Source organism: Macrobrachium rosenbergii, chromosome 47 (assembly GCF_040412425.1).
Source record: "Macrobrachium rosenbergii isolate ZJJX-2024 chromosome 47, ASM4041242v1, whole genome shotgun sequence".
Taxonomy (NCBI): domain Eukaryota; kingdom Metazoa; phylum Arthropoda; class Malacostraca; order Decapoda; family Palaemonidae; genus Macrobrachium; species Macrobrachium rosenbergii.
Genome location: NC_089787.1, coordinates 31,793,886 through 31,820,236, shown reverse-complemented (window position 1 = coordinate 31,820,236; position 26,351 = coordinate 31,793,886). Strand labels below are relative to the sequence as shown.

Here is a 26,351-nt window from a genome sequence, read left to right as displayed (position 1 = left end):
TATAAATACATGTTGATTTTAATTAAAAGAGCAGCTTGGGCCTCTGGTCAAATAGATATACCGGTGATAACAGAAATGGTGGCTCAGTTAATTGTCTTCAAAGTTGACAAAATTATCGTTTGATAATGCCTTACATTTCCTTCAAAATCTGCAGAGATCAGACAACACGATTTTGTGAGTTTGAAAGAATGATTCAAAATAAAAACGAAATGTAAGAAAATATAAAAATTAGTCTGATAAACGAACGCAAGAAGTCAAAAGCATGTCAGTTTAATTCCAATGGGAAAATTCGATTTTGCGAGTTTGAAAGAATGATTCAAAGTGAAAACTGACAGTAAGAATAAATATATAAAATTTACAGATTCTGATAAACCAACGAAAGAAATGAGAAGCGCGTCAGTTTAATTCGAATGGAAAATTATGACGTCTGACCCAGTCAAATTTCCGCTGAGAACCACAAACGAGGATGGCAGATGGGAAAATCGACGTTGCCGATATATGGCAACGATGAGCCTGAACCTTCCTCTCTTTGGACTGGCAGGCAGCTGACTGGCTCAGTTGGCTGGCAGACGCCATCCGGTTGTGACGTAGGTTGTACGACATCTCGTCGACCATCAGTCCCATAGGGTTTTTAACCTTTTACGTAGACGTAACCAATGTGATTACTCTTGTGGAGTCTTGTAGCCCTAAGGTACTTTGGTTTTGATGAATTTATTTAAAATATAATTAACATTAGCGAATGATTAATGAATGTCATCAAAGCTGTTAATTAGACTGTTTCGAAGTTACTTTTGTGTTTGTGTTGTTCCAAGCAGAGGATTTTTTTTCTTGCCAGAGACGCGTGTCATTGGTAAGTAAAACTCCTGGTTGTTAATAACAGTTATCTTGACTTATATGTGCTATTTTTTGTCTTTTTTGTGGTTGGTCTAATGTTTTATCACATTTTATGTGAACTTCATAAGTGAAAAGAAAGAACTAAAGTTGGGTTATAGGCCTAGGCCTAAATGATTATGTCCTAAGCCTGTATGTCAACTCGTTATCTTGCCCAGTTTTTATTTTTTTTATATTAACCCAGACGGTTTATGGTTTATATGTGTTTGATTTGGAATTTTGATTTCCTAGAACTTTTTATAATGTCTTCTACCTAACTCTAGTCACAAAATGTCAGGTAGATCTTCGGTTGAAATATGTAATCTCGAGGTTAAGAACATTTCCAAAGTGAATTTCTTATTAGAAATGAAGTAGGCCTTGGATTCAGGGCCATGCTTAGGCATTTGTTAACCAAGTAAGATGGGCGTCGATGTTTACTAGAATTTGAAATCAAAAGGAGAGGAGAAGGCTTAGGCTAGGCCTACTCAGGTGAAAGGTATCTCAGAACTTGGCAAGGAATCAATCTATTCTTTCTATCTGTCTGCTCTGTGAGCAAGAGCCTGTGCTGGCAGCTGTTCAGCTTCATCTAGAACAGACGAAGTTTTGTACACTGGTAATTTCAGTATTCAGATGTGGTAGCATCGCATAAGCCTACTCATTTTTCGTTTTGGGACCAATTCGAAGGCTTTTTTTTCTCTTACTTTTCAAGGAGCTGGCTCTAGACCCATTTTGGAAATGTCAATAGACATGAGATATTTGCCGGGCATTGCGATTACGATGGTAGGCGTAAAAAGTTTGTAATCTTCTGTGTGTGTGTGTGTGTGTGTGTGTGTGTGTGTGTGTGTGTGTGCGCGTGCGTGCATTTGTGGAATTATGTGATTATCTCAGAGTATGGGCTTAAACATCAATAGGTCTTTGGGAACTGAGCGTGGTGAAACTGACTTTGGCCTCGGCCTATGATGTATTATGTTGGATTAAGATGGCACAAGTCCCTACTGTTTCCCAGCCATATACATAAATACTCAGAAAAGTTAGGTTTTCTGTGAGTAATGTTCAGATAACTGCAATGATACAAGCTCAAGATGGAAATTTCATTTTAAAAGAATTGAAATTGGACCTCAAAAGCAATGGGTCTATTTTTTTTTTTTGTGGCCGTGAAAGATAACGTTAGCATTTTGGTACATTGTTGGTCATTTCTTGTTTCTTAGGCTAGGCTGTTCATCTCCCTAGTCCAGTATATTAAGTAGTGCATGACGTTTCAAATAAAAGCAAACTTTATCGATATAAGTACATGCAGCCTTGAAATATTAAATACAATTGCTTTGCAAATAGAAGTATATTAAGACGAGTGACCTTGGCCCACAGATAGAATGAGATATATATTTAGAGGGTCTCATTCTGAAGGGTTGTCCAAGGCATGTGTTGTGGTGCACGTGTCAGTATGACAGATGATGACTAAGAGAAGGCTGTTGGAAATGGTGAGTTAACATCACTGGACCGTTATGTAAAGTTTACTGTAGGTATGCTCCTATGGGTCGCCTCATTTTGCCAAGCATTCTACACTATTTTGTGTTCAAAACAAATTTATATGAAATATATAAGATAAAATAAGAAGCCACCGTTGTATGTGTCTATTGCAGATGGAAGAAAATTTTATTTAATTAAATATTTTCAGCGTAATTCGTTTCTTGTCATTATATAAACGTCACAGTTTCTATAGTTAGAAGTTATTGAACATAATCATGGGCCTGCATAATATTGATTTTAATGTATTATTATTAAAACAGCAGCCCGTAACAAGGTCAGCAATGGCAACTGAGCAATATTGACACAAGGTGAAGAACTAATGTCGTGTAAAAAGGTGTAGTCGTGTGCCACTGGTAAATTATTCAGATATTTGTCTTGGTCGACTAGCACACTTAAATTGCGAATTCATGTCTGCCGTTTTCTGTGCAGTGGAAGTTTGGTGAAAAACTTTTGGTGGGATTTCCGAAGAACAGTCTAGAAGTTTGAGCGTACTTCAGCAGACTTTTCAAATGCATTAAAGTTAATAACCGAAAACCTGTGTCGTAACCAGTAGAATAATGAAGTCTTGTTTATGCAAGAAATTGATATTTAAAGCTATTTTACTCGGCTGGTTTATGATTTTTGTTTTATGGAACTATAAGTAATTCGTGTGTTTTAAAATGACCGCTATGCAACCAAAGCTCTGGGAAAGAGTATTACAAAATATAATAAAGAAATCTGTAAAAAATACGCATAATAACGTATCCAATATTCGGTATATCATGAAACACACCCAAGACGAGTCTGTCTTTAGCGTTACGTGACGTGGCTTCAGTCACAGATGATAGATGTAATACGAACCGTGTTTTTAGGTGTGACAAGCCTGACGGGGAAGCAATCGTAGGCAGAAATGGCTTCTCTCTCTCTCTCTCTCTCTCTCTCTCTCTCTCTCTCTCTCTCTCTCTCATTATATAGGTATATGTGTGTGTATGTATGTATATGTATTTATTTACCATACACATTTTTCTCTCCAGTGGCTACAGCCATACGGTTCTCAGTAAGCCTCTAGGAAGAAGGACGCTACCTCCCTCAGCCTCATATACCTTTATATTGACTTTAGCTACCGTCGATGGCAGGTCGGACGCGAACCACATGAGCTTTCAGATGCGATCCCAGTGCTGTGCCGCTTGTTCATCCTTACCTTCGTAGTAGTGATAGTGTATAGAATTGATAAGAAATAATGCACAATGATCCTTAGGCATTGCTGGAAGGGACGATGTTTGGTGGGATGATCAAAAGTTGCATAATTCAGAAGTGTTAAAAGGAAGAAGAGGAAGAAACTTAAAGGCGTGTATTTGGTGAACAGGGATAGTGGAAGGAAGGGCCCTTTATCCAGTTGTCAGTCACGATTATATTTTTCACGTACTTCCATGAAGGACTAAAATGGTAAAACCTTACTATAACAGTTTTGTACTCCTTTGAAATAAACTGCCGAAAATTTAAATTCCGAGCAGTGCATATCGTTAACTCGCAAAAATTCATGAAAACGTCTAGAACTTGAAACGCGACACTTGAAAAGAGTTTAAGTTCAGGCGGCCAAGTTTTGCATTTTTATAAGTGTAAATCACAAGCTGGCACCATTTCACCAGGGCTCGGCCGCTGGGGTAATATATGTGTTTTAGAAATTAATTTAGCAGATAGACGAGTCGAAAATTATGTGTAGTTATTTTCTGGGTCAGTTGTTCATTAATCGTGAACACTTGCTTTTCTTTTCGTACGCAGCGTTTATAAATAGCTGATCTACACGAGAGGGGAAACATTATCCACTAAGTAATTGCAGTTTTTGCCTCTACGTTGACAAAGTACTGTATTTCGTCACTGGTCATATTTTAGAGTTTTGGTGTTGCCGTTGTCGCCAAAATGACGTCACAGTTTTAGCTGACGAGTGTTTCATGTTTTGCCTTTCTTTTCTAGAGAGACGTCAGATTTTTAAAATATTGCCATGAATTCTTGATGTGTAGTTAGGTTACAGTGTGTTCTCGTTATTAAAGAAAACGTTGGACTCGTGAACCATGTTTGAACCCTTACCCGCCTAGAACCCTTTCCCGCCTAAAATGACGTCATAGTGTTGAGAGCCAAATCTAGCTAAGTAGTAGGACTGGATCTGGTTATTTGTAATTTTGTCGTGCATTTGTTGATATGTAATGAGGAGTTTATGAAATTTGGATATTGATAGAGGTATAATACCACTAAGCAGCTTTTTGTTGCTACGAACTATTTAGAATCAAGTGATTAAAAGTGTCTCCTCTCCCGCCTAATGACGTCATAGTTTTGAGTGGGTCCTCCAGTGCAGTGGCGGCGGTTAAAACGTCTGGTCTAGGTTCATGAATCATGATTCATTTCTAACTTTCCCATACATTGTTGATATACGGTTAGCTGTATGATGGGAGCTCGTTGTTAGAAGGGTAATTGTATTTATTTTACAATTGAAGAGGGGAATACCGTATTCATGTGGCCTGTGCAAAGAAAATTTTAAATTTTTAACGTTGATCTTGAAGTTAGTCATTATTTCTCTGTGGTCATTATTTCTCTGTTTATTGATAAACTATTCAGGGTACTTTTGTTCGTGAGTTTATATATTATATATTTGTATATATATACATGTACGTGTGTATCATGTATGTATATGTATTAGAAAGTCTAGAATTTATCAAATAAAAAAATTCTAGAATATCTGAGCAGCTTGCCCAGATTTACCTGGGAGTTATTTTGAAGTAAAACCCGGCGTGGCTTGATATTCGTTATTACACCTTTCTGATATGAAAGGAATGGTTCTTTTCAGAAACATTAGTGTTTGCCTCTCTCTCTCTCTCTCTCTCTCTCTCTCTCTCTCTCTCTCTCTCTCTCTCTCTCTCTCTCTCTCTCTCTCTCTCTCTGAGATGGTGAGACATTCAAGATTATATTAAGGAAGGTCTTTCAGCATTTTGAAATTATCCATGAATAGGCTTTACTCAAATATATATATATATTGTATGTAAATATATATATATTCAGCATGAGCTGCAAGTTATCCATATAATATATATATATATATATATATATATATATATATATATATATATATATATATATACACACACACACACATATATATATATATATATATATATATATATATATATGTATGTATGTATGTGTGTGTGTGTGTGTGTGTGTGTGTGTGTGTACATGTACACACACATATACTGTATATATGTATAAATATAAATCTGTGTGAGAGATAGAGAGAAAGAGATGAATATGTCATTATGCGTTTGAATTTTTATGAGGAGCAGCCAGCGCTTCTGTTGTGGTGCGCCTTTCGTTACAAAGACCCATGTCTTATATTGTGCATGTTTGTAATTCTTTGCTTATTGCGTAATAGCTACCATTGCCTTAAGGCATCGAGAAGAGCCTGCTTTTCATAACTCTCTCTCTCTCTCTCTCTCTCTCTCTCTCTCTCTCTCTCTCTCTCTCTCTCTCTCTCTCTATTAATAAGGACTGGGAGATTCTTAAGCACTTTCTGGTAGTTTGTTTTTTGTAATATACACAGGGCTTTATTAGGTTTGTAACTGGTTTTTGATGTTTTCCTTCTACCGCCAAAGAAAAGTAGTAATTTAAGTAAGTCCATTTTTTTTTGTTTGCCAAGTAAAAGTAGTTATGTTGCGGAAGGAATAGTTTTGCCTTCTTAGTTTTTGCAGGTCTGAGGGGATGTGTTGCAGTTTAATAAAGAGGGCTTTCTGTTTTTTTTTTTTTTCAAGGTTTGTCTGTTACATAAGATGGACTTAATGGTGATAAATAGCGTATTTGTGCCTTTTATTTCGAAGGATCCCAATTGTTTCTACCAGCGAGAAATAGAGCCAGTGGATATTTTCCGCTTTGGTAAGAGACCTTTTCAGCTAAGGAAACTTTATAAGCCTCAAGAGAAATGGTTGCAGATTACTCTTGTTAAAGTTAGTGTGGCATGAGCACGTTTATTTCAGCGGTTTTCCGCCATATTTCACACCATGTAGCCAATATTGGATGCAAATTTAAAACGTGAGTGTTCGTCGCGATTTCAGTTTTGCATAAATATAATAAAAATAAGGAATGAGCTTTCAAGTTCCTGCCTTATTTTATTTGGCCTTTAACGTTTTTCCACGACGGACTGGTATGTGAAGACATTTCATACCGATTTATTGATCAGCATACGTGTGGAAACGAGATTAGAATAAAGTTGGTACAGAATTTGAGAATGACGAAGCCAAGAGAAAATGCATTTCGTGTGCCTACTGTTTATTCAGTTTGGTCTTCTGGGGAAAAGAAGCTTTGATACTTTTTCAAGTCCAAGTAGGGAGGTGTACAACCATTCCAAATTTCCTATAAGTGGTAAATAAAAGGTATCCGCGTGTTTTTGTAATTTGTTGCTAGGCAAGTTTGATGGTATTTCTTTCCAAATGATCTACTAGAGATACGGAAGGTTGGATTGCTATTACTTCACCCTGACGTTTGAAGCATGTCCTTCTGCGTGAGCTTGATAGATTCAGACAAGTACCCTGGTAGATTGACGAGTACCCAGGGTCACTTGGTTTGTAATTTGTCGTAATTCAGACGTAGGTAGGTTTTGTCGAGATACAGTTTTTATAAGTCTTGAGGGCCAGTATTAAAACTGGATGGTGATTCCGAACAGTTTCTTGTGGCTGTACATCGCTAAGAACCTACATTTCGACTTTTGATTATTTTCCTGAAGTTCGTGCGATATCCAGTGACCGATTCCATTTTATATCAGGACTTAATTACGTCTGTGTACATTTTTCCTGAAACTTTGGCCAGTAAATTAAATATGAATAAATATTACCGTAGACTTTCTGATATGGACTGAAGTGTCTTGAGTCGTATTTTGAACCACAGTGTGGACTCGGTGCGTGGCAAGGATGAACGAGGAAAAATACTCAGAATACCAAGTTATGCGTTTGAAAGCGCATTGTTTTATAATAAGAATTTGTCAGTTTAAAAAATGGAAATCAGTTTCATCTGCAAGCATTGGGTCTAATCTGTATTTAAATGTTGAACGAATAATTTGTTTACTATTGTAGATACTTTACATACTATTATTATCACCGCATTACAGGATTAAGAAAGGCTGTTTATTATTCGCTTCCATCGTTTTCGGGATACAGTTGTTTCAGTGAATATGCCAGGTTCGCAGATTTTATTTACGTATCTTACAAACTCCTACATACAAATATATGTGTATTTATAATATATATTTATATATACATACATATACACATATATATACATAGATATAAATAAATAGTAATATATATATATTACATAATAAGGATTGATTTTGTACTTATTAGCATTTTTACAGTGTTAGCTTAATGAAAGTTTACAAGCTCATGGAAAATATTTATATGTACAATGCTTTCAGTATAATCTGTATTTTTGAATGTCACAGTTTACCTACTTGTCTCTGGAGAGAGAGAGAGAGAGAGAGAGAGAGAGAGAGAGAGAGAGAGAGAGAGAGAGAGAGAGAGAGAGAGAGAAGGTTGATGGAATTTGGAGGCATTGGGTTTCTGTTCAGACAATAGAATTATTCTTCTTCTGTTTTCATCGAGGCCTGTGAACTCTGTTCTTTGAAAAGGCGGATATGTTGTTTATTCTGGAGGTTAGGTATAACTCTTTTCCTTATAGTTTTACCGGAAGGATTTTTCTGTAATGCTTGGGGTACGTAAGCTCATGTGATAGCCAACGTTGTTGGCCTGTTATAGAAGATATGGGAACCGTTAATGTCGATGATGCATTACTGAAAAACTCAGTAATTTTGTTATTTATTCATGTACTGAAAAAATGAAATAGTCCAGAATAACTATGATGCAATAGGATTTTTTTCCTTCTCACTGGTATGTGCTTCAAGGGCACATCACGATGGCGATTAGGATGGCAGGATTCCTTATCCTTAGTTTGATTCGTGGCTGCTTCTCGTTGTCCTAGAGAGTTCGGAGTTTTAGGATTGCCCGACATCATGTTTGCTTGTGTGGACCCTGTGATATATATACCGTCCATTTCTGACATTGTTCAAAACATACCGGGTTTTGGACATTTTAAATTTTCCGTTAACGTTAAAGAAGTGCATGGTAGCAGATGGTTTACCATGTCAATTAAAATGCATTTATTATAGGTCTTATGAATTTTTCAGCTAGTTGGCATGTTTATTGTACATGAACAACGTTATAATTCAGCTAACAGTTATTATCCTACATAAACATCAGATCTAATGATGTAACCATGCTACACTTTCTGGTTGGTAAAAAAAGCCTGTGTTTATCAGCAGTATATATACATAAATTATATATATATATATATATATATATATATATATATATATATATATATATATATATATATATATATATATATGTGTGTGTGTGTGTGTGTGTGTGTGTGTGTTTGTGTGTGTGTGTGTACCAGCATTTGGTGGGATCAAGAAAAAGGGCGCGGGGTTAGCAGCCTCATGCCTGAACCTCAAAGGCTTGTGTGGTTATATATTTTGGTTAACAGAGAAAACTTTATTAGTTGTATTTATTTGTAAAGGAAACGCAAGATGTTGATGGCGGCATTTACTGATTTTAATGGCCAGTATGAACAGAAATACCCACTGTACACAAAATAAGCATGTAGTCTATATAGAAGAATACCAGTCATACACGCCAAACGCCTGGGAAATTATATGTAGGATTCCGGAGTACATAGTAAAATCGCGCCGGATCAATGGAGAAATAAGAGCAACGGAAATACGTTATACCGAAGCTATTTTTAATGGTTTCTCCTATAACCTGAGCGCCGGAAGGTTGCGTCTAAAACTTGGTCTCGGGCATTTTCCAATATTCCCAACGGTTAAGTGATGCTTCTGAATATTTGGGTTGTTTATGTACCTCCTTAGAGGTACAGAGTGTGTATGCGCTCATATTACGTTATATATACATTACTGTACGTGCTTATGGAAAGGGAACTTAAACAGTGCCTTCGATGTGTATCTCGGGTCTGAAAAAGAAAAGAATGAAATAGAATAATTTGGCATTAATGAACTCCTTTTCTTGCATAGTGACATACTTTCCACTTAGAGAAATTATCATAAACAACACAGAATTTAAATAACTGCAGTTTGTTGGTGAAGATGTTGAATGACTCATCATGTAGATCTTACAGTTTACAATCCCTGACGGAGTAATTCGAATAGAGCAATGTTTAAGTTAAGTATATCTCAGTTTAACCAGACCACTGAGCTGATTAACAGCTCTCCTGGGGCTGGCCCGAAGGAGTAGATTTATTTTACGTGGCTAAGAACCAATTGGTTACTAGCAACGGGACCTACAGTTTATTGTGGAATCCGAACCACATTATAACGAGAAATGAATTTCTATCACCAGAAATAAATTTCTCATTCTTCATTGGCCGGTCGGAGAATCGAACGCGGACCCAGCAGAGTGCTAGCCGAGAACGATACCCACCCGTCCAATGAGGAACTAGAGCAATGTTTCATAGGCTACATGACTTTCTGTTGAAGAAGACGCATCGACATTGAACCGAGCTTAGATTAAAATTGTCAGTGAAGAAGGCGATTTATGGCCTCAAGTCCCGTAGGGGGGTAGCGCCATCAGTGCACCTCATGCGGTGCACTGTAAGCATTACTTAAGGTTCTTTGCAGCGTGCCTTCGGCCCCTAGCTGCAGCCCCTTGCGTTCCTTTTATTGTACCTCCTTTCATATTCTCTCTTCCACCTTACTTTGCACCCTCTCCTTACAGTTGATTCATAGTGCGAGGTTTTTCTTCTGTCACACCTTTCAAACCTTTTACTGTCAATTTTCGTTTCAGCGCTGAGTGACCTCATAGGTCCCAGTGCTTGTCCTTTGGCCTAAATTCTGTATTCAGGTCAATTCATGGCCTCAAGACAATTTGAAATGACTCGAAGAAAGAAAGCAAATGCCAGATTATTGGTGATGAATATACGCTCGACTGCCTTTTAAGAGAGGACAATGGATAAAGAATGCTTCAGGCAGTGACAGATAAGTCTTGCAGCACTAATACGAGTGATATTTAAAAAAGCAGGCTGTTTCTAAATGTTAGGCCTCCGAAGGGGTCCGGTGCCGCCAGTGTACCTGACGTGGTGCACTGTATGCGTTACTGAAGGGTATTTGCAGCGTCCCTTAGCCCCTAGCTGCATCCACTCTTTAACCTTTAATTTATCTCCATTCCCGATTCTTTTCTTCAGCTTGCTGTCCACCGCCTCTAACTAATACTTCTTATTGCAATTGTGGAATTTTCCCCCAATTCCACTTTTAGATTTCCTTACTGCATTTACTTCTAGAATAAATTATTATCACTTACTGCCTAGATTATTGTAGACATTGTATAATCTGAAAGGATTTTCTATATTAATGATAAGTTGATTTTCTGGATCTCTTTATCTTGCTGTCCAGTCCAACCACTCCAACCCCGTCTTTTTGCTGTATTGAGCCCTGAATGGTCGAAAGTGCCCCCAAGCTTGGCTTGACAGCTAAAGTTGAATACATTAATCAATCCTACCGTTAGGCTTATTAGGCCTGCAATATTCTCCTAAGACATGCTAATTATTTAGCCTGTCCATTCAAAGGTTGCCTTTTCCCAAATATAAGCAATTGAAAGCCGCAGCTGTAATTGTAAATATAAATAAATCATTCCAACCGTAAATTCATCATGGTTAGTCTCTGATTTCCATTTGATTCTCGTCGTTGCTCAAAGCGGCAGGCCAGATATCTGCTTTAAAACAAAGCTGTTTGAATAATATAATTCGTCGACGTTTTTCTCCTTGTCGTTTGACTCTTCATTTCAAATTGTTTTGAGGCCATGAATTGAATAAAGCACTGGAACCTATAAGGTCATTCAGCGCTGAAACAGAAAGTAAGATAGAAGAGAGTATACTGGACAGTACAATAGTTTCTCGTTCATTGATGTTGAAACTTATCGTGATAATTTTCAGGAAAAATATTCAGTAAGGCTTATTTGTCGAACCATCTGTACGTCTGATAATGTTTACGAAACAAAATACACTCATTGTACTTATGATCAGATTATGTTTTTGACATCCTCTTTATAACGTATATCTGTGAAAACGGAGTGGAACTGAATGTTCGAAATGCTGACCAGATAGTGGAGATTTCCTCTTTACCGCATGTCATCATTGAGCTGGACACGACATGAAGTTATTAGATGGGTAAATTGAGAGGAAGATACGCCTGGGATTGGAAACATGTTATTGATCATTCGGTTTTGCCTGGCCCTCTGTTGCCTGCCAGTAAAATGATTTTACTGCTTGGCTGCGGGATTCCTCTGGCCTCACTGATTTTTGTGTGTGCTTCAGGACCTAATATGGAGAACGTAAAGGGATCTCACGGAGTGACTAATATGTATTGGGAAGATTAGATGGTTAGATTATTGCGAGAAATGAATAAAGTTTAGAATTTACTTTACTATGTTTAGGGAAAGTACATTATTTAAGAACTTTAGTTGCTGTAAGCATTAATTTAGTTTTAGTGCTTGATAAGGTTTTCAAAACAATACAGTGGTCAGGGATGGGGGATCTCGCGTCCTGTCTTAGACTACGAAGGTAGTGATGAAACTGCCTCTTGAAGGATAAAAGGTTATTGGCATCTGAGAGAGCTTCAGTAGAAAGACAGTTCCAGAGCCTGACGTTACATGGAAAGGAACAATAATCGAACATGAAAAACCGAGAAAATGATTTTCAGAGTAAATATAGGATATTTTGAGTTCCAGAGGACGTGATGTCCTTCAGGTTAACGGAACTTAGATGTGACATTGAGAACAGCTTGCGGCGGAGGGAAAGGATTTAGAAAAAATCTTTGGACCACTGAGGAATTGACAGCTTATTATCCATTCTTCCCACAGGACTAAACCACCTCAAAACACTGATCCTTTCTTGCGCCTACGCTAGCCCTGTTACCACTTATATATCTCACTGTTTCAGTTCCCCTTAAATCACAAATGCTACTTAGGTAATTCATATCTACAATATGTGTGTGTGTCTGTACCTCTTGTCAGTGTCCCAAAGACGTAAGATATATTTCTCTCTCTCTCTCTCTCTCTCGTGCACAAACTTTCGAGGTAGTTTTTTTATTTCAATAAAAAAAACCCACAATACCAATTTAATCAAAGTTTGAATCTCACCTTGTTCAGGTATTCACAAGAAGTGAAAGAGAGAAAAGCTCTATGTTTTTTTTTCAAGGCGCATTAAGCGGACAAATTTTTTTTATCACGAGTTGTTGAGAACTTTCCGAAGGAGACGTTTCTGAAAGTGTCTTGCTGCTGTGATTAAAGTTTGGTTCGTAGGATATTTCAGTCCTAGAAGGACAGGGCGCCATTAAAAGGTCACAGACTTCTTCGGAGGGTTGAATTAAATTGAATATAGAATTTAGGCCAAAGGCCAAGCACTGGGACCTTTGAGGCCATTCAGCGCTGAAACGGAAATTGACAGTAAAAGGTTTGAAATGTTTAACAGGAGGTAAACCTCGCAGTTGCAATATGAATCAATTATTAGGAGAGGTTGGAAATTAAGATGGAAGAGAGAGAGAATATGAAAGGAGGTACAGTAAAAGAAACGAAAGGGGTTGCAGCTAGGGGCCGAAGGCACGCTGCAAAGAACTTTAAGGAATGCCTACAGTGATTTCTTGAGGTGGAATGTCAACGTTTGGGAATGATTTTTTGACTAATGAAACGTTTGAATGTTTTGACTAAATGAAACTGATTTGAATTTGATTTAACGCCGGAATGTTTTATTTGATTGATGCTGATTTTGTGTCGAACAACGAAAATTTAATTATCTAGTTTCTGATAAATAAAAAATACACGCACATGAACATATATGAATATATTATATATATATATATATATATATATATATATATATAGTATATATATATTATATATATATATATATATATATATATATATATATATATATATATATATATATATATATATATATATATATATATATATATATGTATGTATGTATATAATGTGTGTGAGCGGATTGCAATTTTGAAAGTGTTTTTGAAATTAGACGCTGCGCTACTTAAAATACACGAACGAAGTTACAGGAAGTTTTATCGTAACGCACCAGGTGTTAGATAATCTGCTCTCAAGTTTAGTTGTTTCTTTTTTGTTGTGTCTGGGTTAGCGAGCGTAAATAACTTGGGACCCAAACTTTAATGAGATCACTTTACAAGCAACCTCAAAAGCTTGCATCAGCTTTGGAAAACACGTTTGCATTATGCAGTTTCTTCTCATTTTACGCGAATTCGTTAAGAAGGCCAGTCCGTTGTTTATAATGGAAGGATAGAGAGAGAGAGAGAGAGAATTTGCCAACTTCAGTAGCATAGAAATGCACAGAAATGGGGCTTCGTTGCTCGATCTCTATTGCATGACGCGTGAGCAATGGAGTCGAGTGATTGACGGAAACCGTTGGATGAAAGTCCTTTTGTTCTCGTCTAACATTTGATTTACTGGCACGGCAACAAGGCACTGGAATGCCTTAATAACAGAGGGGCTTAACAAGATCTAAGCAACGAAATACTACTGGTTTTGCGTGTGTGTGAGTGTGTAACGGCACTGGGATAAAACCGTAATAGTAGTATAAATTCTCTCAGGCTTAGCTAAATCTTTGAGGTTATTTCATTGTCGAAATGTAATGTTTGGTTTTCTGCTATTTTCAAAGAGGCGTTGTATACGAGGTTCTAAATGACATGTAATTTTCATTCGGCTTACATTTATACATAAAGTAGTTTTATTTTTATTGATATAATTAAAAGGCTGATAGTTATCATCGCTATATATATATATATATATGTATATATATATAATATATATATGTATATATATAATATATATACATACATATGTATATATATGTATATAAATTCCAGTCGTGGTTTTCATGATGTTTTAATATGAATGGATGCATTACTTAGGGCAACACGGGCTGCTGTTTTTAGAACAAGACGGAGAGATTCAGTCTGGTCCTTCAGAAGATCTCAGGTTTCATTATCTGATTAAACCCAGTTAAATCAGTAGATAGATTCCTTGACAGGGACTTGCTGGTATTCCCTTGTGAATATTTTATAATTTTCTTCGTATACGTTGGTTGATTCTCCCTTAGAATTTTAAACTTTTCCGTCTCGAAGTTTACAATGAAGTCTGTTTATTTTTTATTTGTTTATTTTTATTTATTTTTTCATTCATTTTCGTTCATTTATTTATTTTTATTTATTTATTTTCATGTATTTTTATGGTTTCAAAAGGGTACTCTACAATATACAGATTTGTACCTAATTATGCAGATAAACATTTATGCCACGCTTCTTGGAAATTGAAAATGTTTTTATTATGAAACATCCCCTTTAATTTCACTTCGCGTGACCGTGCAGCCGACCGAACAAAACCAGTCGATCACGTTACCGGATGACACCACTGATGGAAAACAATAGTATATCGTATAAGCTTAGTCGTACCATTCAATAATTTCTACTTAAACGGAACTTACAGATTTCTAGGGAAAGCTAGTAAGGTTAAATATAAAAAAAGTTTTAAAACCCTGGGGAGAATGATAGAGTATGATGACAGCTCATACACAGTGGTAGTTCAGCTGTAATTTATGTATACTGTAACATAAAATGTATTTATAGCAGACTTTTGCTTTAATCTTTAATTATTCCCTAACTCCAAAGTACACCGATACTTACAGAAATTTACATAACACTTGCCTTTATAAAACTACTTTTGCGTGTTGGTGAGCGTTATCCTTATACAGTAAACAGGCCTCTGTTCCAACGACTCGTATGATTGAGTCGTATCACTCCACTTCAGTGGGGTGGTTGGTACAGATATGTTTGGGTAACCTTGTACGTCAGGTATATCTCAAAATCTTGTTTAGATAGAAATTCTTGGGGCCATCTAATACATCTAGATGTCATATGCATGGACATAACCTAGTTTTGGTCGTAATTGCTGTTAGAAAATAAGTGTGTATGAAGTATGCCAGATTATTTTGTTCTATACAGAAATAAACGATTTACTCCATAAAGTTTTATGCTAGAGCTCCTTTTGGAAGCCAACGTTCAAAATTTACCAGTTACGCACAGCCACAATTGCTTCGACCACTAGATCACGTTAACAGTCACTATGTTTCCAATAATCCTTTCAGAGTGAGTTAAACTCAATTTCGAGCAGTGATGCCGATCAAATGCTCTCTCTCTCTCTCTCTCTCTCTCTCTCTCTCTCTCTCTCTCTCTCTCTCTCTCTCTCTCTGTTTTGCTTTGTGTACACAAGTCAGGCAACTCTCTCTCGCTCCATTTTGCTTTTTGTACACAAGCCAGGCAACTGTCACTTTCTGTCTGTCTGTCTGTCTGTCTCTCTCTCTCTCTCTCTCTCTCTCTCTCTCTCTCTTTGTTTTGATTTGTGTACATAAGTCAGGCAACTCTCTCTCTCTCTCTCTCTCTTTCTCTCTCTCTCTCTCTCTCTGTTTTGCTTTGCGTACACAAGTCAGGCAACTGTCCCTTTCTCTCTCTCTCTCTCTCTCTCTCTCTCTCTCTCTCTCTCTCTCTCTCTCTCTCTCTCTCTCTCTCTGTTTTGCTTTGTGTACAGAAGCCAGGCAATTGTCAATTCTCTCTCTCTCTCTCTCTCTCTCTCTCTCTCTCTCTCTCTCTCTCTCTCTCTGTTTTGCTTTGTGTACACAAGTCTGGCAACTCTCTCTCTCTCTCTCTCTCTCTCTCTCTCTCTCTCTCTCTCTCTCTCTCTCTCGTTTTGCTTTGTGTACACAAGCCAGGCAACTGTCACTTTCTCTCTCTCTCTCTCTCTCTCTCTCTCTCTCTCTCTCTCTCTCTCTCTCTTTCTCTGTTTTGCTTTGCGTACACAAGTCAGGCAACTGTCACTTCTCTCTCTCTCTCTCTCTCTCTCTCTCTCTCTCTCTCTCTCTCTCTCTCTTTTTGCTTTGTGTATACAAGTCAGGTAACTGTCACTTTCTCTTTCTTTCCCCTCTCTCTCTCTCTCTCTGTTTTGCTTTGTGTACAGAAGCCACGCAACTGTCAATTCTCTCTCTCTCTCTCTCTCTCTCTCTCTCTCTCTCTCTCTCTCTCTCTCTCTCTCTCTCTCTCTGTTTTGCTTTGTGTACACAAGCCAGGCAACAGTAGCCATCAATGATGTCACTGGCATGCCAGCCAGGCACTTCAGTTGGATGCTCGTTTCAGAATTGATGGGAGCAGAACACTCGTGATGTCACTTTTAACTTGATATGAAAGTTATATTGATCCATTTGGAGTCAAAAACATGAAACTTTATATTATTGGAAAGGTACAGGTAATATGTATTTAAGTATGTGAGGAAAAAATCAGACCGTGATTCCCTTTAAAAAAGTAATTTATTTGAAAATTATTGGCAATTCTTGAAGTGGTACAGACGTTTTTATTTGATAATGTTCTCTTTTAAAAGTATTTGTTTGTTTTATTTGTCAGAATTCTAAACTTTTAAACCAATGTCTTCTTAAAAATACACGAAGGATTTCTTCTAAATGCAGGATGTATTTTCATATCTATATATCTGATGTTTTATTGCTTTTGGTTGCACTTTTTATTCTTCGGGTGCCTTTAGTAAGTAAAGTAAGTGATAATTTCTTTTTGATCAAGTAAAGATACTCTTCTCATACTGTTGCCAATTCTATGTAAAATAAAAATAAATGTGTTTATCCTTCATTAATATAGTCCAAACATGTATGTAGAGCAACATTGTTAGAGTTAATTGCTGCACTCATCGAGATCATTTTAGCTAGATATGTAACAACGGTACGGGTTTTAGTTAGTTGTTGTAAAGTAAGTTACCTTCATATACAGTCCGTTTGTGTGAATAATTAGTCACAGCTTTTATGCCCACGTGCTATTATTCTTGTTTTAATTGGCAGTGAAATCCTTGTTTAGAACTTTTTACCAATTTGACCGGTATGTGATAATGCCCAGTTATGTATTTTTGTATATGATTGTGTATGTGTGTAAGTTCCACCTCTAATTAAAAACTGCTGTCATTTGCATTTGCTGTAGCCTTGGTTCTGTTTAGGTAAGCTTAGATTGTGCAGTATTTCCATTTAGTTTCCGTGAAGTTTAGCTTATTTCCATTCTATAGTTTTCGATTTCAGCGTATTATTTATGTATAGCTTTGGGTTCTTGCATATTTGCTCACTGTTGACTGATAGTTTGATGTAATTTCTTTTGATATTCTCGGATAGCTTTTCTTTTCTGTGTAAATCCTTGAAATTTTGCATAATTTTTATAATCTGTGTTTTTGGCGTTTTGCCGTTAACATTGGTTTTGCAGGTCTTAAAATCATCGAAGGAAATTTAATCGATTATTGATTATCACATATCTCTTTTATATTGAGTGAACTAATATTAGATGCTGAGGAGAAAAGATCTGGCCAATTTACTCCGTAATTCCGCATGTCCCTTTACGTGACATGTCCCCGGAAACTGGCGTCCTTGAACGTCGCTTTTTAGGACACCTAATATTCTCTGGCACTTTGCTTGAAAAGTGCCGTCCAGTGATAAATTGAAAGGTGTTTGATTTGAGAGATGCTTGGAATAAGAATTAGCAAGACCCTTTTTTTTTTCCTTCTTATCGTCTCGGAAGCGGGAAGCGGAAATTTTAGAAGAAAATGAATGAGAAACGTTGAGAGTGTCGGCGTTATGAAAGAGTTTTTGAGCTAATTGCTTTTCGACAGCTTCAGTTTTTTTTTAATTGCATGGGAAGTGGCTAGAGAGAGAGAGAGAGAGAGAGAGAGAGAGAGAGAGAGAGAGAGAGAGAGAGAGAGAGATTATTGAGAAATGTGGTTGTTCTCGGCACGAGAAAGGTATTCCTATGGAATAATTTTCTTGTCATTATTTCTTGTGGGTTTCTGCTGTACGTTCGAATCGGAAGTTATCAATATTTTTATATTTTGTCTAAGAAGTTAAAATCGTTAGCATGTGAAGCACTATGCTTGAGGCATTATTATTATTATTATTATTATTATTATTATTATTATTATTATTATTATTATTATTATTATTATTGTTGTTGTTGTTGTTGTTGTTGTTGTTGTTGTTGTTGTTCTTGTTGTTGTTCAAAAAGACCAAAAGATTTACGTGGAATGAGTCTAGAGAAAGCTGATACAGGGCAGATGTACAAGTTTGCAGAAATTCCTTAAATAAGGAGAGCTGTGATGTCAGCCATTCAATGCATTAGAAAAGGGACGGTGATAGAGGCAGTTAAAATAGAAATATGGTTGGCCAAAGAATAACTATTTTCAGTTGGTTTATTAAGGTTCACCCCATTCTGTTTCTAGGTATCTTATTAATCTGTTGATATGCGATGTCTGGAAAGGTAAACTGCTTACTAATTTTGTGATTTTGACGATTTTACATAATTATATTTGACTCCTTATTTCGTGGTTATTACTTGCCGTTTCACAGAAAGACTTTGTCCCAATTGGAACCTGAAAAGTTCAAGCGAAGATGCAGTGCATTACTACCATACAACAATCCTACTTGTATTTTAATGATTTGCTTACATTTTTATCTCTTTATTAATTTGTTCCTTTATTTTTTACCAATAACGGATCTCCCCTGACTGTATTTCCTAATTTCTTCCGTTACTTCTTTCAAATGAACTCCATGTTCTTTGGAAGCTTGAATTTCAAAGCAGTGGCCCCTGTGGGCTTGTTCCATATGAATAGGGTTCATCTTCAGAATAATAATAATAATAATAATAATAATAATAATAATAATAATAATAATAATAATAATAATAATAGTTATGATGATGATGATGATGCTGGAAGTATGTAGAGAAGGGACTCAAAATCTCACAGATTTCTGAAAATATTCTATCTAAAGATTTAGAGAAAGGTTTTAATGTAAATTAAACAAAGACGACTTCTAAGTTGGAGTTTACTTAGGTAATAAAAAAAAAGGGTCGCGAAATAGTGACGCTGTGTTGAGTGGGAGGTACTTTGAACATCGCTTCTCTATCACACGGAGGTCGTCTTGGAAACTTGTATAGAAAAATCCCTACGCATGGCTCGACCTTCAGGTCCGTAAATAACCTGTCTCGCCTCGGAGTATTGACTAAAGGGTAGGGAAGATATCCGTAAACGCGTGACCTCTTTCGCACAGACTTTCTCAAAGGAAAACTAAAGTGAAGGGGTTTGATTTCGTATATATATGTATGCATATATGTGTGTGTATGCATATATATATATAATATATATGTATATATATATATATATATATATATATATATATATATATATATATATATATATATATATATATATTAGACAAAGTTGAGACACTTAGAAATTGCTGTAGACAGCCAGCACTTAGTATTAAAAGGTAGGTGAGAGATTTAATATATTTAAAGGGTTTATTTACATACAGCGAGAGACCATACAATGTATTGGATTTTACAACTGACGGCAATTATGTTTTGGTTGGTTGGTTGCTGTACTGTAGAATAAACCTAATTTAGTATACCAGCACTGGACCTTGCCCGAAGGCTGTCTGTAAGTTTCGTAAGATTGAAGGGAATAGGAGTCCTAGCGTATCCTGAGAAGACGATGCTTGTTCTTTTAGATCTAACATTTTGTTCTTAAGGCTTGGGTCATCAGTGAATTTATGTCTTTGATGACAGTGCTAGAAAGGTCCCAACTAAATTCAAAGTTGTATCAAAATAGGCTCGACATTTTCCATAAGCAGCTAGCTAATCGTAGAAATACTGTATTTTTATCGAGTTTCAATAAAATTCTTCAGCTCTTTCGACATCCTGTTTACAATAATATGCTTTTTGTTGCGTAGAATTAGTTGTGATAAAAACTTATTCTCAAGGGCATGGTGGTCTTCAAAAATTTGTCTCTTCAATAGGGCAAAGGCTATTCGGTGATGACGTAGTAAATCTGTCAGTAGTGCTAATTCTCCCATACCTATAGTTTGAAACGATATTTCAGAGGGTAGGGGAATCGAGATTTCTCTTTGGTAGATATGGAATGGGTAGGTAAGAAGGAGTAGCGGTTGGGCGATTAGGTAAGGTCAAGGCGAGCTGACTTCTGCGTGACCTGTGCATGCGTTAAACCCATCCTAAATTGACCAGTGTTGGGTCAACAACGTATATAGTTTTTGAAGGCGTAGCCCAGACCCTAATATTTAACGGTGACGCGGCCGCTTTTCTAGTTGAAAGAAATACCACGATGCGCCTACCATCGTAGCTGACATAGAGACGAGGATAATCCTGAATGGTAACGGAAGCATGCAACGAAGGAGGAGTAGAAAAAACGAGAGAATACTGTTGAAAGTCCTATTATCTCCCACAGAAAAGCAATAGTTGTGCACGTAGAGGGAATTTGGGTACAATTGATTCAGAACGAAGCCATTAAAAAATATAGTTTGAGCTCATCAAATAAAGGGATTCAGACGAGTCAGACAGAGTGTTTCTTTATATAACCCAGATCTTAATAACCTCTCTCTCTCTCTCTCTCTCTCTCTCTCTCTCTCTCTCTCTCTCTCTCTCTCTCTGTACGACATCCTTGGGTGGCGAGTTGTGATTGGATATAAGATATTTCTCAAACTCGGGATTCAATAAACTGATCGGCAATTTCCTCTCAATAAAAAGTTTTATTGCTATCTCGGGACAAGTACGCGAAGCATCTTGTAATTTCATGGTTTTCATCTGTCTTGAATTCTACGCATTGATTTGAAGCAGCAATTTGGTCGTGTATAAATTTGAGATCCTTGATTGTCAAGATTACATAAAAATTGTTTTTGGGTTATGACGAGTTTCCTATTGCAGAAAAAAATAAGGAAATAAACACAAAAATCCTTAACATGAAAAGTTTTTAACATTATTTTCTGTATAAATTCAACGCAGTCTTTGAACGCTATTGATAACAAATATCATAATTCCAACTCGCACATGCAGATATACAAATATAGTTGTACAGATATTCAAAGAGCATGTACTTATTATCTGGATCAATTTTGAAGGACGATTAGAGCGTGTAACTCGTTTTATTGTTTAGGCGACATTGTATAATTTGTTCACGTTGCTAAATTACGTATGTGACGTCAACTAACCTGTCTTGTAGGATTTAAGTGATTGGTAGACGTTTATTCCGTTGACGAAGCTCTGTTACATTCGATAGATTTCAGTGCAGACAGATTGTTCCCCTTGCATTTTTATTTGCCTATTTTAGCAGGACTTGGACCTAAAACACCTTTTGGTCGACGATCTACAGCATGTTGCCTTTTTAAATAAGATTTTTCTACATTTAGCAGTCTGCCTTGTAATCATCTCACGTAGCTGTAATAATTTTGTAGATTATCTTTCATTAAGGACCTCACAGAATTGATAATGCTTGCATAATACTTGATAATATTTCTATAAAATTTTGTATAAGGAGTTATAATGCTCTTCAGACCACTGATGCTAAATTTAGGTGAACAAGTTTGGCTGTCATGTCAGCATCTCCTTTGGAAAGCAATTCTTTCCTTTTCTGGGCTGAATTTAGTTGTCTTTCTGGTTGAATCGAGCGTGCATGCATTTAAGAGCTGGAGACTATAATTTTTAGATATGTATATTAGTCTGGCATATCGTCGCATGCTGTGGTTCTTTATTCTTTGGGAGATGCTAAACTTGACCAGGGAGAAGAGCTCTTATCAAAATTGTCCTGTGGATGTGGGCAGACTAAACGAGAACTCGCCCCCCCCCAACTCCTTTGTTTACTGGAACGTTTCATCTAGCTTTAAGTATTAGTTCGAGTATTTATTCATTATGGTTGTATTGCGGTCGTCCTTGTTTACAGTTGTGTTTCTTCTTCTATATTTAAAAGTATGTGGGAAGTATTATCAGTAAATTCGCCTCTACTCAAAAGAAAACCGAGGATTCGAAGTCACGATTCTGGCGGAGTTGTCCTCTAGTGCCTTTCTTCTTTTAAAGAGGATATCCGAAAATGACTCCTGGGTTCGTATTTCTGGCAGAATCTTGAGGGTATCGGAAAAGGTTTCAGCCTCTTTCCGAGTTCGTATATTTGGCAAACTCTCGTGGTGCACGTCTTTTTATTACCTGAAATAGAATGGAAGGGTTTTGGAATAAACTTGTGCCATTTAGTGCTGGTTGAAAAATGCTTTATGATCGGGTTTGTTCCTTATTTATGAGCATTTGTTTAAGTTTGTGTCTCTCTCTCTCTCTCTCTCTCTCAGTCGGGGTTTGTTTCCTGTTGTTTATGAGCTCTTACCAAACCTCTGTCTGTCTCTCTCTCTCTCTCTCTCTCTCTCTCTCTCTCTCTCTCTCTCTCTCTCTCTCTCTCTCTCTCTCTCTCTCTCTCTCAGTCAGGTTTGTTTCTGTTGATGAGGGTTTGTTTCCAGTCGGGTTTGTTTGATGAGGTCTTATCAAACTCTCAAAATTTATCTCTCTCTCTCTCTCTCTCTCTCTCTCTCTCTCTCTCTCTCTCTCTCTCGGGTTTGTTTCCTGTTGATGAGGTCTTATCAAACCTTACGTTATCTCTCTCTCTCTCTCTCTCTCTCTCTCTCTCTCTCTCTCTCTCTCTCTCTCTCTCTCTCTCAGTCGGGTTTGTTCCCTGTTTATGAGCTCTTATCAAACCTTAAGTCATCTCTCTCTCTCTCTCTCTCTCTCTCTCTCTCTCTCTCTCTCTCTCTCTCTCTCTCTCTCTCTCTCTCTCTCTCTCAGGGTTTGTTCCCTGTTTATGAGCTCTTATTTGTTCTCTGTTTATGAACTCTTATCAAACATTCTTATCAATCATTACATTATCTCTCTCTCTCTCTCTCTCTCTCTCTCTCTCTCTCTCTCTCTCTCTCTCTCTCTCTCTCTATCAGTCGGGTTTGTTCCATGTTTATGAGCTCTTATCAAACCTTATGTTAACTCTCTCTCTCTCTCTCTCTCTCTCTCTCTCTCTCTCTCTCTCTCTCTCTCTCTCTCAGTCAGGGGTTGTTCCATGTTTATGAGCTCTTATCAAACCTTAGTCATCTCTCTCTCTCTCTCTCTCAGTCGGTTTTGTTCCCTGTTTATGAACTCTTATCAAACATTACATTATCTCTCTCTCTCTCTCTCTCTCTCTCTCTCTCTCTCTCTCTCAGTAGGTCTGTTCCATGTTTATGAGCTCTTATCAAACCTTATGTTAAGCTCTCTCTCTCTCTCTCTCTCTCTCTCTCTCTCTCTCTCTCTCTCTCTCAGTAGGGTTTGTGCCCTGTTTATGAGCTCTTCTCAAACCTTACGTCATCTCTCTCTCTCTCTCTCTCTCTCTCTCTCTCTCTCTCTCTCTCTCTCTCTCTCTCTCTCAGTCGGGCTTGTTCCCTGTTTATGAGCTCTTATCAAACCTTACGTCATCTCTCTCTCTCTCTCTCTCTCTCTCTCTCTCTCTCTCTCTCTCTCTCTCTCTCTCTCTCTCTGGGTTTGTTCCCTGTTTATGAGCTCTTATCAAACCTTACGTCATCTCTCTCTCTCTCTCAGTCGGGCTTTCTGTTTATGAGCTCTTATCAAACCTTATTATCTTAGGGTTTTCCCTGTCAAACTTCTCAAACCTTACGTCATCTCTCTCTCTCTCTCTCTCTCAGTCGGGCTTGTTCCCTGTTTATGAGCTCTTATCAAACCTTACGTTATCTCTCTCTCCCTCTCTCTCTCTCTCTCTCTCTCTCTCTCTCTCTCTCTCTCTCTCTCTCTCTGAAACAATTTGGAGTTTGACGTGGAAGAACATTCTAGGAGTAGTTTCTGTTCTCGCGGTATTTATGTCTATTTGTATTGGCTTGACATTTTGTTCCCATTTTTTGAACCCTAATCCAGGTTTATGTTATGGTTTCATTCCGTTTCATGGGCTTGGCGTTGTGGCACATCCCAAGAGTGTGTTTCTATCCTCATGTTATTTACGTCGCCTGTTGGCACTGACTTGATCTTTTCCCTTTCTGTGAACTCTAAACCTGGGCTCTCTCTCTCTCTCTCTCTCTCTCTCTCTCTCTCTCTCAGATGATTTCGAGTTTGGTGTTTACATGATATTTACGTCCGTTTGTATTGGCTTGATGTTTTGTTCCCTTTATATGAACTCTAAATCCAGGCTTATGTCATGGTTCTCGTTTTCTTTCAAATCCCAAATGTTTCTGCCGTCATGGTATTTGCGTCTTTATATTGGCTTATAGTTGTATGTTTGTATATTTGTGAGATCCCTATGGTCAGGTTTTTTTTTTCTCAGGATGCTAATATCAGTAATTCGTATGCCAACTTTCCTTTAAATATGGGAACCACTTAGCTGTTATTTCCTGTGATATTTCATGAACAACTTTCACTTCACTGTTATATGAAAAATGATTGTTTTGATATCAGAATAGTCGATTTTACTTTGTTGTTAATTACCGACTTCCTTCTCAGATATTTCGTTTTCGAAACTGTCTGAATACCTTTCAGTGTTTCAGTAATATATCGGCATATAACTTACGCTGTTTCACCAAAAAACGGGTGGCTTTAGAGACAAAGCGATAGAATATTGCCCATTCATTCCTAAACTGCTGAATCATGGTTGAACCTCTGTGTGTAAAACGTATAGTATGAGGAAATAAAATATCCGTGGGCGGAAAAAATGCACAGTATAAAATTGACTGAAAACGCAAGGACGTTCTACGAATTACCATTTCGTGTGGCCCAAACCCAACGGTTTTAAACTTTAAATTCAAAATGAATCTTTTCAATAGAACTCCTCACGACTTTTCTTGGTTTCCTCGGAAACTTTTGGACGTCAGCGGCTTTTGAGAATGCATGTCACCGCAGACTTTTATGAATGCTTTTGCCAAAATGTTTTATTCGCAGTTTGTTTCATTTTGGACGTTCCTGAGAATTGCATTGTGCCCCTGTTGAGCCAAGCAGTGAAAGGCATTCGTTGCGGTTAGTCGACTGTGGTGGGTCACAGACGTGGCAACGGAGGGTATAGGCTAACACTCCCATCTAGAAAGGGACTTTGCAGAAAAGGCGATTATCATAATACCCATCCCACCTTTTCAAAGGGTAAAAGGCCTTGAATCTGAAATGAAGAAAAAAAAAGGGAAAACCCAAACTAACCGTAAGAAGACATTGCTTGAACATTGCTTTTGCTTAACCCCATGGGAGAATAGTACGTGATTGCGTCAGCTTGGTTCCTCTGGGCACCCAAAGAATTGAAAGACCCAGATTTGCTTGAATAAGAAGGATGAGACGGGAAGCTGGGGATGAAGGGTAGAAAAGGCGCAGGAAAGACATGAGGGCTGAAATTTCGTAAAGGCCCTTTGCGGAAGCGCCGCCTGATGTTGGTCAATTGAGTTTAATAGGGAACAACAGGTATGGACGTTGATTCGTGGAGATTTCATAAATACTGAGAGCGCTCTATTTTCAGCATCATAACACTTGTGGATGATTTCCAGTCGATATAACTTGTCGCTTCATCATGATGGAATTGATGCATTTTCTGTCAACACAGTAATTGAAAAGCTAAACTGGTTGTTGGTCGTAGAATAAACGACCCAGTTTCATGAAAAATAACAAGCATTGCATAAAATCACCAGACTTTAGGAATTTGGTATTGGCGGCATTTGGTCACAATGAGAGTAAGGACCCAACAGCGTGAGTGAGAAAGGATACAACTGTTTGCCGATTTGGGACAACCAGCCTTAAAGCTGCTTATGTTCATTTCTTAGCCCAATAACCGTTACCGGTGGCCTGTTATTATGAATTTACTGGAAATGTGCGTGATGTCCCGTGGTGGCCAATGGGGAGGGAGTCCATATTATGATTTTATCAGTCCTCCTGAACACGCACTATTGTACGTTTCTTTGTGGTTCGCCCGAGT

The 26,351-nt window shown here is 37.4% G+C and overlaps 1 protein-coding gene across 8 annotated transcripts in view; it reads left to right on the top strand.

The window, feature by feature from the left end:
- The first annotated feature begins 563 nt into the window (after positions 1–563).
- Positions 564–26,351, top strand: part of LOC136830731 (otoferlin-like) — a 722,463-nt gene continuing 696,675 nt past the window's right edge. For all 8 annotated transcript variants that reach the window (XM_067090537.1, XM_067090535.1, XM_067090531.1 and 5 more), the window contains exon 1: positions 564–850. The gene's annotated coding sequence lies outside the window, so the exon portion shown is untranslated. The remainder of the gene's footprint in view (positions 851–26,351) is intronic.